At 37.8% G+C, this 12,332-nt stretch overlaps 1 protein-coding gene across 10 annotated transcripts in view; it reads right to left on the bottom strand.

The window, feature by feature from the left end:
* TCF12 (transcription factor 12) overlaps positions 1 to 12,332 on the bottom strand; it is a 174,752-nt gene that overhangs the window by 111,586 nt on the left and 50,834 nt on the right. Inside the window, exon 1 of one of the 10 annotated variants that reach the window (XM_052807261.1) lies at positions 9,238 to 9,289. The exons of the other annotated variants lie outside the window; for them this stretch is intronic. The gene's annotated coding sequence lies outside the window, so the exon portion shown is untranslated. Of the gene's footprint in view, positions 1 to 9,237; positions 9,290 to 12,332 lie in introns of those variants that run through there. 10 annotated transcript variants of the gene reach the window in all.

Below are 12,332 nucleotides of genomic sequence, written 5' to 3'. Positions count from 1 at the left end.
CTCACAGAAATTACTCCCTGCCCACATTTTACTTTCTCCCCCTCTTTTCCTCCTCCCCCATCAAGAAGAAACCACATAATTTCTTAATAAGTTGCATCCTCATGGACAATATTTCTAAAAATTGAATAATACTGAGATATTTTGATATTTGATTCCTCTTAGCATTAAGTCGCTAACCACTGAGACAGTAAAATTAGTCTGAAGAACTCACAACTGATTATTTTTTTTTTCCCTAAGGTTTCTGTTTGCATTAATAAAACAACACAGTAAAAAGGTCAGGAAGAGTCACTGACATTAGGAAAAAATGTTAGTGCAAATGACAAGAAGAAATTCCATTTCCCATTGCAGCCTGCTATTACTGTTACAGATTAATAGGCATTTTGACACTATCACATTACTAAACAGCACAGCTTACTGACAAAAGGTTTACTTCGAAATAGTGATTAAATAAACAACTTTGTCAGCCAATTTGCAAACAAGCACTCAAACTGAAATACTGTTTTGCACTTTTCTAGCATTAGTATGGCCAACTTAGCAGGCTTGGAGTGACCCTTATGCAGTCAGGAAACATTGGCTTATTGGAAGTTTGCGCCAAAGGTATAGAGACAGAAAACACAGAAGCCCTAGGAAGCACATGTTATTTAATTAACCCAATTACTTAAAATTCTCTTTTGTACACTTCAAAATGCTTTCAGCTTTTCCATATAAAGGTATGAATATAGTGTTTGCCACCTAGACTGATCAGATGTGCACTGAATCACTTATTCTGTATCAAAATATGGCAGACCTGGCACCCAAAATTGCACCTCCTTTGTAGCCAAAGTTTTGAAAAAAATTTGTAAACCTTATGTCACAATTCCCACTTACTCACTTTTCTAAGTCTGGTAGAGAGAAACCTAAAGCTCAAACCTAATTGGGGGGGGGGGGGGGCGGGAATGTTCACAGCTACCAGAAACCAACCCAAGTGCCCTGGGACTATGAAATCATCAATCACTGAACATTTATCATTTTTTCAGACTGCAGGCTCACATTCAAGACAACATTAATGGGGCTGAAACAGGCCTCACTATCTTTGCAGGCGTGCTGTCAGTTCTACCAAAGGGCTAGTAACTAAGAGCTAAATAACTGTCAAATCACTACCACTGCTTATGGATGCATGTCACAACTCTTGCTGCTATGCGGCTTTAAAAGCAATCTTCTGGGAGTCCCAACTCCCAAATGAATCTTCAGCTGACTTTATCTACTTCAGAATCAGCGATACGCATGTGATAGGCATTCAGAAACAATCTTAGTGACATTTACAACTTGGTTATGACCACAAGGGTGTCCTCTGGTAACCATGACCTAGCCTCATCTGTCAGACAAGCAGCATGTAGCAGCAGCTGCCAAGGAAATGGAGTGGCTCCTAGCTAAGGTCACCACATGTGGTTTATTTTTATGCTGAAATGAAACAAAAAATAAATTAAATCTGCTGAATAAAGAAACAAAAATTTGCAAATAGAGGAACCAAAAGAATAAAGCTTCTAAGTAGGTAGCTTCCTACTTGGCTCTCTGCTTGTACTCGTTGTGGTTTTTTTAAAGCCTTTTTCCCTAAGACAATACTTCAACTATATTTTATTTTTAAAAGAAAGAAACTAGGAAGGACACTATCAGTGATAAAACAAAATCCATCTCTCAGTCATTCAGAAAGCAGTGCCTAGATGAGCCCCAGAAACTGAAGTCTTCAAGAGATCTTTATTTACAAAGTAAATAATAAAACTACTGAAAATATAACAGGAGTAAGACTCATTTCATACATGGTTACACATCATGCAACACAATCTATTTAATGCACAAGATTAATAATGCTCCTCCTCAAGTTAATATTGCACATTCCCCCCCAAAATAGAGAAATTGGAGAACTGGGTAGGTAGTCTACACAGAAAGGAATGTTCTCCCTTCTACCATCAGAATTCCTTCAAATAATCCTTTGCATCATGTTCTTTTCATATACCCTCTCAGTTTCCTAGAATGTACTTGCATCCAATTACCTCAGCATCAAAGTTGTATTTCTACACCACTAGACAAATCAACTACTTTATCTACCTGAAAAATGCTCCAAGAAGTCCTTCACAATACTAAAGCCATAGAAAACAGAACATTTACTATACCGGGGGAAAAATGTATTAAGGCATATACAAGCACTTTAAATAGAATTATTTTTTCTGTACTTGAATTCAATTCCTAATTAAAATTAATTGTCAGGCATTTCATTCTTTGTCATGCATTACAGAATTTACGCTTGTGCAAAGTGTAACCTCTCTCAGCCTTCATCTACAGTGGACCTACATAAAGAGGTCTTAACATGGCCACCATCCTTGACACCAGTTATTCAGTCTTAGTAATGAGTTATGGATTATCAGTTCAAGCAGCAGAGTTTTGTTTGGGATTAGAAACCCCACGCTGATTCCCACATATAACTCACCCACACTAAATGAATACAAAATAACCACAAACACATGCAGTTTTGATTTAACAAACTTCTTTTGCACTTCACAAAAGCAAATTAAGCAAAATCAGAAGAGCTCTAAGGATGATGATTTAAATTACACAGTTATTTCAGAGCATTCTTCACATTTAAGCTGTACTTCAAATAAAATTGCATTCCTGATACTATTCCTTGCTTTTACATCTGTATTGTTAACTTACATAATAAACAGCATAAAGTTCTACTGGGAAGAGCTGTAATCAATCATAGATGAGAACCTTAGAAGCTTCCAGTAGCTTCTGAAAAGCTACTGGAAGCTTCTAGTCATACAATCAAGGCTTAAAAAAGGTATTTAACAAATATGATAGCACAAACTGACAACATACGTTTACCACTTAAAGAAGAATGCAGTTGAGAGCCTTAAAAAGACTGTCTGCCAACACCAATAAGGTACAGTGGTTTATTAAAAGGCACATCCCACCTGTGTGACTGAGCAACAAAGAGAAAACACCATCAGCTGGCATCTGAACTCATCCCTTAAGGCAAAGGCAAAGGCAAAAGTGGGGGGGGGGGGGGGGCAGAATTATACAAATTTCTATCAGAGCCCCTTTTCAAAAGTTTTAAAGACGACTCAACAATACATACAGCCAAATTTCATTCCTTCTAAGAACAGAAGGAAATTTCAGTTCATGACAATTTTGAAGACTACTCTCTGAAAGGGGATTCACTTGATCATAGCTAGATTGATACAGGCTCCAAGCAGAAACAGGAGTTAATTACTTATGCCAAAAACTATTCTCCCTTTTGGGAAGAACTATTCGAGGATATGTACTCTGACCTGACTCTAATGGAACAGGCTGGTGATGTCACTCTTTGGACCACAGGTGGGCTTCCAAAGCCCTTTGGAGGATTGCTACCTACTGTTACCTGCGAGGCAAGTTTGACATCAAAAGGCTGGAAGGAGACACTCCATGCTGAGTACACATCCCCATTTCTGCCAACTTTGCTTCCCAGCAAACGTACCAACGGATTAGCATGCAGAGTGCAGAGTTTGAGTATTTAGCAAATAACTGGCAAAAAGTCTGCAAAACAGGAGTTACTGACCAAATTTATTTTCTGTTCTGAGCACCCTATTCTGAATGGACTGCAGATAGCTCAGGGCATTTTTCTGTTTACAGAAAAAACTGGTTTTGAATATGATTAGATGCCATAGCTGTAAGCTCAAAACCATCTTGTTTGTTCCAACCTCTTACATAGCTACTACAAAAGCAAGCTTTAACCTTCCCAAAGGAAGACAAAACTTTTCTTTCTGTATTGTTATAGCTCCGATAAAGTCTAATGGGGGCTAATTGCTCCTTTACAGCATTTTGTAATGTTGTCACCGTTCATTTTGCAACAAGCCCCTCCCTGGATTTCAGTCTCACTGCATGTTTGTGATCAGAAAGACAGTCAGATAGGTCTACAAATAAAAGCAACAAGTATTGTCTACTAATAATGCCTACCATGAAATGCAGCTGAAAGACTACTACTAATTAGCACTGCAATTTAACTGAGTAGCAAAGGCACTCTCAACACTGAATGCTCTAACATTTTATTCATTTCTCAGGTATTTCATTGGATTAGACTGATGTTCTCTAATCATTCCAATAAAGTCAGTCCATCAATTAAAAACAAAACAAAAAAAAAAATCAACAATTACAACAGTTTTCATTCTCACCTTTTCTGGGTAAGGTGCCCCAAGTGTCCTAGTGATTTAGGCTTTATCTGTATCAGGATTTTCCATGCACAGGTATGCTAACACAGCCGAATGAATTAAACATCTGACACTATGGACAAAATCATAAATAGTTGTATACAGAACACCTGTATTATTCTAGAAGACCCAGAAGAGGAAATGGAAAAAAAAAAAAACAGAGAAAACACACTCCTTACTAGGCATGTTTACCCTACCAAACCATAAGGAAAGGCCTGACACAATGACTCTATGCCCCATTTTACAAAATAAAATGGTAATTAACCTCCTAAAACGCCATGTCTTTCAGTGACCATTAAAGTTCTGACATTTCGGTTTAAGTCAATCACAGAGCTCACCTAAGAACAAGCCAAAAAGCCTCCCTGGCTCACTGTTCCTACCCCTTTTCATTGGACTGGTTCCAGGGGTTCTGTAAGATTCATCCTCTCCCTTTTGCTTCCACTTCAAAAACATAAACTATCATCCTTTAGTAATTACTTTCTGAAATCACACCAGGATTTGTCCATGCATAAACATAAGTACAAAACTGTACTCCTGACCCTAACTCAAGTTGTGGGTGTTTTGGTTTTGTTTTTAAGTAAGCACAACATCCTATTTCCACTTCAGAGTAGAATTTGGAAAATGAAGTCACTAAAACTACATGGCACACAATTTTCCCATGCATTTATTGACTTCATAAAATAACTTCTTCCTGTATGGGTAACTACCACACAGCATTTTACTTGCTCAAGTCCACTAAACCAGATAAAACAGGCTTCTTTTCTCTGTTTCTCTTCCCTTATGCCCAAAGCCCTCTCCTACACAAGACCCTGGAAATAGACCCAAATCAGACCCAGCTGTGGCTCATAACCAAGCTGCCAGATCAGTAAATAGGTATTTGCATTTTAGCAACTTACAATATAGCTCGATTATCGCCTTTAAATTTAAGACATTAAAATTCCACTAAAATGAATGGTTGACTTCACAATTTGACATGGCTACAGACGAAAAGATTAAATTTAATGAATGCTGCTTCTGATTCCTTGAGTGTTATAGCTTGGCTGACCTTAACAAATATTAATTGTTTAAAACTCAGGAATACTGAGGTCCCTTCCAAGCTAAATTTGGCTATGATTATATGAATCAGACAACAAGTTATGTAAATGACTAACGTGTAAATGAACGACAGTGAATCTACCACTGAAATCCATTTTATTTTGGATTATCTGCCTCTCCAAACTAATCTGAGAGTTCTAAAGATAAAAAGAAGGAAAAATCACAAGGGGGGGGAAGTTGGGAGAGAAAGCAAGATACAGAGACAGCAAGAGGCAGAGGGACAGACCCAGAGAAACTGACTACAGCCAGAAACATTGTGGTGAGTCACTGACTTAAGATTAGACAAGAAGCTCTGGGCAATAGCCATACCAAGATGTCCTAGCTAATTTAAAGATTATGGATTATATGATCACACGTGTTTCCAGAAATAAACAACCATTTTGTTTTGGAAAGAGTATTTTCAGTCATGGAATCTGTATTTGTCAATGGCTCCTAGAGGAAAGACTACAGACCCAAAACCTGGCTGGGTCTACTGAACACAAAGATCAGGAAGAAAATGCAAAAATGAAGGTAAGCTAAAAATAAATCCAGGGAAGAGTACTCTTCCTTTTTGCCTTGAGGATCATCTGCACTGTATTAATTTCTCTTAACTGAACGCCAAGAAACATCACATTGTCACAGGTCATGGTACAACTCCATGGGCTGGTTTTGGCTGGGATAGAGTTAATTTTCTTCAGAGTAGCTAGTGTGGGGCTATGTTTTGGATTTGTGCTGAAAATGTGTTGATGATACAGGGATGTTTTAGTTATTGCTGAGCAGTGCTTTCACAGAGTCAAGGCCTTTTTTGCTTCTCTCACCACCCCACCAGCGAGGAGGCTGGGTGTGCACAAGAAGTTGGGAGGGGACACAGCCGGGACAGCTGACCCCAACTGACCAAAGGGATATTCCAGACCATATGACATCATGCTCAGCATATAAAGCTGGGGGAAGAAGAAGGAAGGGAGGACGCTCAGAGTGATGGCATTTATCTTCCCAAGTAACTGTTATGCATGATAGAGCCCTGCTTTCCTGGAGATGGCTGAACACCTGCCTGCCGATGGGTGAATGAACTCCTTGCTTCGCTTTGCTTGCGTGTGCTGCTTTTGCTTTACCTATTAAACTGTCTTTATCTCAACCCACAAGTTTTCTCACTTTTACTCTTCTGATTCTCTTCTCCATCCCACCGGGGTGGGGGGGGGGGGGGGGGGGGGTGAGCAAACAGCTGTGCGGGGCTTAGTTGCCAGCTGGGGTTAAGCCACAACAGCCATTTTAAATCACTAACAGTCTTGCAGCAAGCTATTAGTTGGGAACAATGTTTCCGAACAGTGACCAAAATGATTTTACAAAGTATTCACCTGAGAGGAACAGGGAAAGACGCAGCAAGACAGCAAAACGTATACATTCCCAAGTACACTTCTGACAAAAAGTACTGAAGAATCAGAGATCCACACAACTGTATTTTAAGAATTCAGTCTATCACTTTTAAATAAAGTACTTCATACAATTTGAATAATTTTAAGTGTGAAAATACAGACCTTCCAATCAACTCTACAAGAACAAACTATTAGCTTGAATGTTGCAGCTGAAACCGTACTTGACCATATTTTGTAATTCTATGGACCAGAGTGATGTGCACAGAGACTTTTCTGCGAGGGAATGGGGAATTACGGGGTAAGCCAGTTTGCAGCTGAACATAATTAATCAACAATGTATAAACCTCCTATGCAACAACAACAAAAAATCCAACCAACCAGCATTATAATCAAAAACTAAAATTAAAAGCAGCTTCTTCAGTAACCAAATCTTTTCTAACACAACCAATAATAAATGCATCCAGCAACGTGCTGGTCTCTGGTGTAACACTACCACTGTCCTCCATAAGGACAACACGCAGGTCTGTGTCATGGTTTAACCCCAGCCAGCAACTAAGCACCAAGCAGCTGCTCTCTCACTTCCCCCACCCAGTAGTATGGGGGAGATAATCGGGGGGGGGGGAAGTAAAACTTGTGGGTTGAGATAAGAACAGTGTAATAGAACAGAAAGGAAGAAAATAATAATGATGATAATAACAATAATCAAATGACAATAATAATAATAACAACAACAATAATAATAATAATAATAGAGCATACAAAGCAAGTGATGCACAATGCAATTGCTCACCACTTGCCAATCAATGCCCAGTTAGTTCGCAAGCAGTGGCCCTCAGCTAGCCTTCCCCCAGTTTATATACTGGGCATGACATCACATGGTATGGAATACCCCTTTGGCCAGTTTGGGTCAGCTGCCCTGGCTGTGTCCCCTCCCAACTTCTCGTGCCCCTCCAGCCTTCTCGCTGGCTGGGCCCAAGAAGCTGAAAAATCCTTGACTTAGTTTAAACACTACTTAGCAACAACTCAAAACATCAGTGTGTTATCAACATTCTTCTCATACTGAATCCAAAACCTAACACTATACCAGCTACTAGAAAGAAAATTAACTCTATCCCAGTCAAAACCAGGACAGTCTGTCACAGGTCAAACAGAAAATTACCGTAACTTTCTAAACAAGGAAAAATTGCGGGGCAGGGGGGCGGAACTGAGCAGACAGACAATGATAGGAGACTCCTCACACTCCTTAGACCATTTCATCCATATTACTATCAGTTGCCTGCTACAACCCAAAAGCTAAGAGAGCAAGCTGAAGACCCATCTGATGTGCCAGGAAACAAACAACTCTCCCCTCTGCAGGCTCTGTGCGTGCCATCTCCCAGGCTGCCGAGAACAGTCAGTACTTCAACCCCATCTCACTTTATTGTGCAAGAAACTTGTATAATACTTGCTAAACAGAGGAACAAATGCAGTTAGCTGATGGAGATCACTCAACTGCACCAGAAACAAGGAGCTGTACACTTTATAGTTTTACTTCTGATTCCCTTTCACTATCAGCAAGTTTTAACATTCCACTCCAATATCCTAAAGACAGAAATGTAGCTTTATACCTTACTTAGTCACCTGCTACACAGGGGTAAACAAGCAGATATCACTACCCCAGATTTCAGGTATTACTGGGAGAAGCCAAGAGAGCTTTCACAAGTACCCTCCAAGTGTCACGATAGGTTACATGCTTTGTAACAGAGCTCTAAAAATACTCATTAGCTTATTTCCATGTATCAAGTTGAAATAGATGAAAACTATCTGTGCAGGAATGGAATATAATAAGAACTGAAAACATGGTTATTTATTTTTAACCTGGTAAAGCTTTGGAAGAGGAAGGGGGACATAACACATTGAACAAGGAATCTATTTTGAAATAATCACCATTTTCTCCAGTTCTAAATCTATTTACAGGAAGTTAACTTAGTGAATTATGCATCTGATGGTCAATTACACCTCTCTCAACTCTTGTGAGACAAATATCAACATGATATGTAATGGGACAATTCCCTGGCCACATGGAAAACTAATTTGTGAACAGATTCCAATGCTAATTTCAATATGATAGATAGTTGCAAAAAACAATGAAAAACACCAACAAAAAAACCACTTCTCCAATATAGCTCACATGACTGAAACCAGATTTTTCTAGCTCTTATCTAAGCTATAAACAAACCAGGAAATAAAATAATACAAGTATAGCCAGCCAACTTACTAACAATAAATGCTTAAGGACAATACTTTAAAACCTAACTAAAGCATTCAGAACTTAAATATCAGAACTTGCTTTGAAAAGTGCTGCCCATAAATTAAATTACAAAGTAAGCTGCATTTGCAAAAGCGTCCTGTGCGGTGAATATGGGATATTTAATTTTGGCTTTGATTTCATACTGAATCATCTGCTTACTTATAGAATACATCAGGAAAAGCAAATAACCGGAAGAACCACCAAACAACCTCCCTCCCCCGCAAAAAAACCCAACAGAGGACAAAAAGGACACAAATACAACAGACTTGATAACACTTACTGTATTTCTGTGTCCCTCTTGTCTTGTTTTGCTATTTAACAGCTTCCTTTCTTGTTATGTACCTGAGATTAAGAGGTATAAAATACTATTTCAAAACCTGCTATCTCATTACTATTTTTTGACTTCTTTGCAAATTAAAAGTACTACTGGTGTGTGGAGGGGAGAATAGTTTGGGCATATAGTATTTCAGGTTCCAATTCATGTCTGAGTCTTTTACATACAATAGAGGCCATAACCTGTTGACAACCTGTTGACTGATCCTACAAAATCTAGCAGTGGTATCTTGATCAGTTCAACTCTGGCTTCAAGTAGCTATGTAGCAGAGTTACATAAATGAAAAGGAAGATAAACCACATACTCAGTACTGAAGCTAGATTCTATGTTAAATCAGGTCAAAATGTACACTCACAGCTTTTAGTGCAACATACATGCTGGAAGATACTTAAAAACACCCACAGTTCACATTTTTGGAAGAAAAATACCTCAGCTAATTTATGCTAAATTTTTAACAGTTAAAATTATTATGCACATATATAAAAAAGGCTATCCAGTAAGGAAATGTCTTATGAAAAATATTTTTGGATTTGCTTGATTTGGAGACAGCAATCTGAACAGATGAAGAACTAACTTGCTCCTTTTATTGCAAGGACATGTTCCAACAAAATCAAAACCACGAAAGAAAACCTCACAGAGCACTATTCTTCATGAAATAAAAGCAATCATTAGCCACACTGCAATAAAACTATGGTAGAAAAATGTTTAATTAAAAGACAACGTTTATCCCAAAAAAGTGATTATAACAACTTGTTTCTAGGTTATGAGTATAAATTACAACTTCCAAATAAAGTGGTAAAGCTAAAAAGTTCAGAATCATTTCACAATAGGAAGACAAAACTTTCAAATGCTGTTGTTGTTCAGCAAACATGCTACTTGGTTCAAGTACCTCAGAATTTGCTTTGAATTGCTCAGTAGAGCAAGGCTTTCAAAAAGCAGCTTTACAGTCCTCTGCAACATACACTAAGAGCCAGTCACCCTTCTAATGCAAGGGATTATGAACACATGCAAAAATATCTCTAGCTCTATATCACTCAGATAAGGGAGGGACTCGTATACATTAACCAGAAGATATTCACTGAAAAACCACCACTGTTGCACATATAGAAGTCAAAGATTGGAGAGTTGGAAGAAAAACAAGCACAAGAGACGGAAAATTTTGACAGTGTTGTATATGGACTTCAGTATAATCACTCAAGAATAAGCGAGACCATCAGCACTTCGTAGACTTCCACTGACTTGCTAATTACCATACCTAAATTATTCCTCTTAAAAAATAAAGCTTTCCTACTTTTTTCTTTTTTCCCCCACAATATATGTATTTTCAAATTATTCATTTTTCTAATAAAACATTTCGCCTATGCAAAAGAGATTTTGCACACAGAAGTCACTAATGTCTCGATCTGTACATTTTCACAAATTTAAGATTGTCACAGCCAATTGTAATACAAATACGCACTGCTCTTTCAGTGTTAGAACACTCTAACATTATTAGGTAATGAAAAAACAAGGCTCATATAAGGTTCTCAAGCCTACAGTGATTCTCAGCCTTCAACATTAGTTCAAAACACTATTGAAATAAGAATATTTTATATTTTAATAAGGTATTATGAGAGATTCTTAAAATAAATTAAACTGCTATGGGATATTAGAGAAGGACCTTTTGTGAATTAAACTATTGATCAAAAGATTAAAATACATAAACAAACACCCCAAGCACAGGAATATACGTCCAGTTTTCACAGTGAAAAGAAGTTACCAGTGCGTTTTCCCCACTTCCCCAAAAAACTGTACTTAGACCAACGTTCTTCAACAATTCCATGAATAAATCAAAAGGAGTGGGTGAACAAAGACATAGTAAAATTGCTGATAACAAAATACATTTAAAAATAATCCTAACTAAATGTTAGTCCCGAGTTGCAAAGCAAATTCTCCATGAAATTGGCAATAAAACAGCAGATAAAATTTGGTGTAAATAAATACAGAAGAAACATGTTAAAAAATAACTCAACATCATAATGTGGTAACTACTGTACAAAAAAAATCTTATTCTTTTTCTACACAGTTTTTTAAACAGTATCACTTCAGAGCTCAGTGACAGTCAAAATATGCAAGACTTGTGAGTAAGAAAGGAACAGAGAATGAAAGTATCATTATGTCATGCAGAAATTGATGGTATACCCTCATCTTGACTAGTGCATGCAACCATAATCACCTTAACTCTTAAGTTATGCAGAAGAAGCAGAAAGATTCAGAGAATGGCACCAAGAACTAACCACAGGTTAGGAGAAGTTACTGTACAAGCAGAGACCAATAGATTAGGATTCTTCAATTTAGTTGAGGAGAGACATATGAGTGGCATATAAAATAAAGACTGGGGGGGGGGGGGGAGAATAAAAATTATGAAATACATCAGTAACAACCAATCATTACTATTCAGAACACAGGAACATGGTGAAAATCAGTTAAATCACTGGTCAGCACACTTAAGATAAAAACATCAATATTTTTGCCACAAAACAGTTGTAATTATTGCCAAAACTGTAATCTAAGTCAGAAAAATTCACAACTCACAGAAAACAAGTCCACCAACAGCTGTAAGAGCAATGTCCAAAAGGTCAGCTCTATCCAGGAAATCTCCTAAGCCCCTGAGTGCTGGGCTTTGTTGGGAGAGTATGACAGTAAAGGTGGCAATATATTTGCCCTATACTTACGCTCTTTCCTTAAGCATCGTTGCTGACACAATCAGACCATCTATACTAACGTGAACAGACCTTTGTCAGGAGTTGGGAAAGGACGGGAAAGGAAGATCTGCTTTAGCCAGTCTTCCACCATATTATTTAATTAGCCTTTAACAGGTATATACTTAACTATCACCAAATTCCATTTCTATTTAATTGAAATTTGCTTATCTTTGTGCCTTTGGAAATTCCAGCCAACACTGGGCCAACAGTTTAAATTCTTAAATAATTTGGTCACTGTATTGTGAACTTTAAAGGAAAACTCCAGTAGTAGGCTGCACGCAGATTTTTAAAAAAAGA

This window comes from Harpia harpyja, chromosome 14, assembly GCF_026419915.1.
Source record: "Harpia harpyja isolate bHarHar1 chromosome 14, bHarHar1 primary haplotype, whole genome shotgun sequence".
NCBI classification, from domain to species: Eukaryota; Metazoa; Chordata; class Aves; order Accipitriformes; family Accipitridae; genus Harpia; species Harpia harpyja.
The sequence above is the reverse complement of the archived record's forward strand: the minus strand, read 5'-3'. Positions and strand labels throughout refer to the sequence as shown.